Source organism: Nicotiana sylvestris, chromosome 12 (assembly GCF_000393655.2).
Source record: "Nicotiana sylvestris chromosome 12, ASM39365v2, whole genome shotgun sequence".
NCBI classification, from domain to species: Eukaryota; Viridiplantae; Streptophyta; class Magnoliopsida; order Solanales; family Solanaceae; genus Nicotiana; species Nicotiana sylvestris.
The window spans coordinates 116,538,395-116,543,279 of record NC_091068.1 but is presented as its reverse complement, the minus strand read 5'-3'; positions in this window follow the sequence as shown (position 1 = coordinate 116,543,279).

The window sequence follows — 4,885 nt, the reverse complement described above, 5'->3', positions numbered from 1 at the left end:
AGCATTGACTGATTTTCCTCAAAGTGCTTGAGAGACATTTCCTTATTGTATGGTCTTATAAACCTCTTGATTTCCCAAACTAACTGCCATAGTTTCACTCAATTCAAGCTTCAAGTTATCTTAGAATGCGTGAATCTTTACTTGTTTCCTCAAATGCCTCATTTTATCATATTCAAAACTGTGTCATTAGTTCATGATTAGAATAATTTTCAAGATTAGGCTGAGAATTATGTGTGCATGTTATGTCACTAGAGTCAGCATGAAAAGAACTATAAAAGGAAAAGTGACGTAAGCAAAAACTGACTAGAACTAACAAAAAATAAGAGATTGCATTCGACAGATGGTGAAAAGGGTCAAAATAAAACAAGCAAAATGGACATGGGTTACAACCCTGAAATAATCTAAGATAACACTAGATGAGTTACTACCACTAAACGAACTAGGCAAAATAAGAAAAAGAAGGGTTTAGCCATAAGACAATATCCGGAATACAACCCTGAAATAACCCGGACAACAGAAATGACAACAAAATAAACCACCAAAACTCTTCCCTAGCTAGCCAAGAAAGGAGTGTCTTTCTAATTACAGAGCTCTACATCTTAACCACTGGGTTGCATATCAAAATTATTGGGACCTTTACTAATTTCAATATCATTAACTTCAGTAAGCAAGTTTCCAAGAGGATTCTCATACTCCCTGTCACTATGCATCCTCCCCATTATCATGTGTAGGTAAAGGATTATGTGCGATGTTCTGGGTGTCACTGTCCTGGATCACAACTTCTTGAATCATTCTTTCTATTTCTCTTTTTAAATCCCGATAGCTTTCGACATTGTGCCCCTAGGAATTGGAATGGTATTCACACCTTTTAGAAGGGTCAAAGCTTCTTGCACGTGGGTCAACATGATACGGAGGAATATGTGCAATCATGTCATAGTGCTTTAATTTCTCAAACAAGCTTGCATAGGACTCTCCACTTTTGTCACGCCCCGAACCTGTGGGGCTATACCAGCACCCGGTGCCTCTTCTATCCTTGCGTACTAACTTGCGACTAAGGGACTCTGAACATATAATGTCACACTTTGGCCTAAAAGGCCTACAAGCCCACAATACTGCACTAACTGACAGGATATATCTACAAGCCTCTACTTATGGATATACTGTGATCGGAACGGGTCTCCAACCTACTCATGACATATATACGTATATATACAAGATATACATAAGGCTCTAGACCCGGAAACTCCGCATGGAGCTTACCGATCAAGTTGAACTCGGGCAACACTTATTGAAGAGGCCTACTCGTCTGTCTGTCTGACCTGCATGCATAAAATGCAGCGCCCCCAGAAAAGGGACGTCAGTATGAAATAATGTACTGAGTATGTAAGGCAATATACTGAAAGCTGAAACTGAACTGATAATATAATAACTACAAGTAGCTAGAAGTCAAAGATAATCTGAAGATATGCTTACATGCTAATACTGACTCAATTCTCTCAATATAGTAAGTAAAATAGCTGTCCGACCCTATAAGGCTCGGTATACATATATATATCTGCTCTGCCGTATTAGGCTCGCTCATAAGCGCTCGGCCATACTAGGCTCTGTATCTCGACCAACTGGGCTAGCTCATATGTGCTCGACCACAGTAGGATCATCATATAACTTACCATCTAATCATAGGTTGTCCAACAGGGGCCTGCCTATCGATTATAGCTCGATGTTAGTGAAAATACTTTTAATACTGTATATATAAACTTCTATGCTCTCTTGACTGGATGAAGGAAATATTTAACTGAATATGAAGTCCCGATAAGGAGAATATTACAACTTATAATACTAGAAAAATATACGCAATTTGCGAAACTAGCAAAATATACGTAAATTCTGGGATATGAATGTAATAACGACATCATGCCAAATAAAAGAAGAGCTTAGCCTTAACATACATTTTTCTTGAATTAATTGAATGAATCTGCATTTGCAAAATTTACACCTGGATTCTTTGATATTAGAACGAAACCGTGTTTGCCTATAACGTTTTCTGATTTCAAAGTTCCTGCTTCTGAGAACCGTTCCTGCTTATGAATGAAATGCCTCTCTTTAACATTTGCTTGTATGATTCAAAGACAAGATGATATTCTTTTGCATTTTAAATCAAGTCTTTAGGATAAGACATACAAAATTATCCTAGTTTCATGTTTTTCCACTAAGTCTTATTTGGATAAGGTTTTAGCCACATGACTTTAATGACCTATGAGTCATTGTTTAGCCATTGTGGCTTCATTCCATGTAGCTTTGGGGTTATTTAATTAAATTTTGCCTGCTTATTAGTCAACTGGGTAATGTCCTGTTACCCGGTAATTAATCAATTGCCCACATAATTTAAAAATTATCATAAATTACTTAAAATTCTATTTATTTTTAAAATACTTTATATATATAGTTTATACATTATACTACCGTGATCATATGGTACCTCGCATGGTACTAGTTTATAATTATCGTGTTTTATCGCTTGACCCGTATTTTATTTTAAATTGTCCATTTTCAACGAAACTCATTTTTTTAATCCGTGTACCCCTTTATCCTTCATAACACTTATTTATCGCTTGATATAAATAACGTAAGTACATTAACATCAAGATGATCTCATTCCCGAGTCTACGTCGGTTAACTGAAAATGAAATTTTAACGTACGAAAATGTGAGATGTAACATCCTTCCCCCCTTAGAAACATTCGTCCTCGAATATTGACTATTGCTCTTATCATTTTCTTAACTTATATCTTCCGAACACTTTAGAACTTTCCTTTCCATCTAGGCAACTGTTCTGTGAATAGGTCCAAAGTCTAGGGCATCCCCCCTTAGGCCTCCTTCTCACACCACAACTTGTATTCAGAATCTTTCCAATCTCGTAACTGTTGCTACCTTTCATCATGCAGCCTGTATAGTTTTGATCTTGTAAGTGTTCCCAATCTCTAGGCTTTACATGTAGATCTTGATAAGATGTCCCTTTGGGCATTTATGAGTATACTGAAGTTCTTCGCTTGGTACTTGGTTGAATTCACGAATGTTGTTATATCTCATCGCATAGGTTCGTTTAACCATCCGTATAAATTTACCGCCATAACTTTTACTTTAATTTATCGTGGCTGAAGTCTGCTATCAAATCCCAGCTTACTCTCGTTGCTCATTCCATATGTATAAATTTAAGTCCTTTAATGCTTCCTCATTACTATTTCTCTTTAGAATGATGGTCTAATCTTATCTCATACTTTGTAACTTTTGTTCATCCATTGTTGATTCACCTCACTATTGATCTACAATCACTAGGGCTTGTGTTGATCGTGGAACCTTTGAAATGATTTTTCTGATCCACCTAGGGCGATACTATACTCCCATAACAGTATTTCATAGCATTCTGGTGTGACTTACCTTACGTGGGTATTTTAATCTTAAACTTGTACAATTCGTGAAATCCTCTTCAAATCATTACTTAATCAATGGTCCAAACGTCATTCTTTATACATCACAACTACACCCTTATTCTACCACCAGGGCAGTATTCCATTTCTTCTAAATGCCATTAGTCTTAGACCCCTTTGAGTTCATTCAGGCTATACTTGGCTTTGTATACCTTAGAGAAACCATAAGCTCTTCTTGTTTTCATAGGTTTAATCGTGAGCACTTATCCATTCTTGTCGCCTTCTTACTCTCCCTTTCTTATCCTTATTCCTAACTTCCTAAAACCTTGTCGCTTTACCATACTTTAGTTTGCCACTTACCCATATCCATTTATACTATTCGCAACCTCCTTTCAATGTGCTTGTATCATAGATTTCCTTGTGTTATTCTAGAACGTCAAGCGAGACATCATATCATCTCTAACTCTTATTTACTCTCTTAACTAGACCTCTCGATATGCAGAAACCATAGGCTGGAAGATATGCCAGTGAAGATGCCTCTATCATTCCTGGACATTGAATCCTCATGCTTCTGCCCCTTTTATCCGAACTATGGACTATTTACGGTCTTGTGCCTTTAAGTATCTCATACGTTGTTCACCTTTACCTTACTTACCTTAAAATTTTGCATCGTATATTCTATCTCTTTTCCGATCTTCCTTCCACCTAGGTGTAATTCACATCCATAACTTGAAGCTCTATTATAATACTTGCACCTCTGGTACATACACAATCCGATGGGAGCTTCGTACTGACTTCTTATGAGGTTGGTACTTCTTCTAACTGGATTCATTGTATAGCCATTATATATTATGGTTGTTGTGTTATTTCTCTTGAACAGCTGATATTAAGAGTGATTCTGTTATGTTCTCAAGCACAACTTTTATAATTTTTCTAGGTCCAATAATCATACTCCTGATTTACTTAGGTGATATAATTCTTCAGTTTCCTCTTCCTTCTGATCAGCCTTTACGTAGGCTTAAGCTATCTTCCCATCCGTGGCTCATGGTATCAGTTATTACCTTAGTCTTTCATGGGCGGTATGAAATATCCGTGATATAATCTTTTAACAATTCAATCATTTGTCTATGCCCCGGGCTCAATTCTTTCTTTTAACTTATACCAGAGTTTTCTATGGCTGTATGATTGTCAACAAATATGCTGCATGGATAATGCTCCAAAATCTTGAGTGTATCCATAACGTACTAACTCTGGATCATTGATCAAATAATTCTTTCGTTCCATCTTAGCTTTCTTTCAACGTAAGCTGTTACTTTTCCTAGTCTTTCTGCCCCTTTGTTACATCCATACTTAGCTTATCTTTAGTTCCCACATTTGCCAGAGTTTTTATACAACTCATATGATCTCGAATATTACTTTTAATTCTTACTTCCCGTTCATTAGCCACAGTAGGTGCCA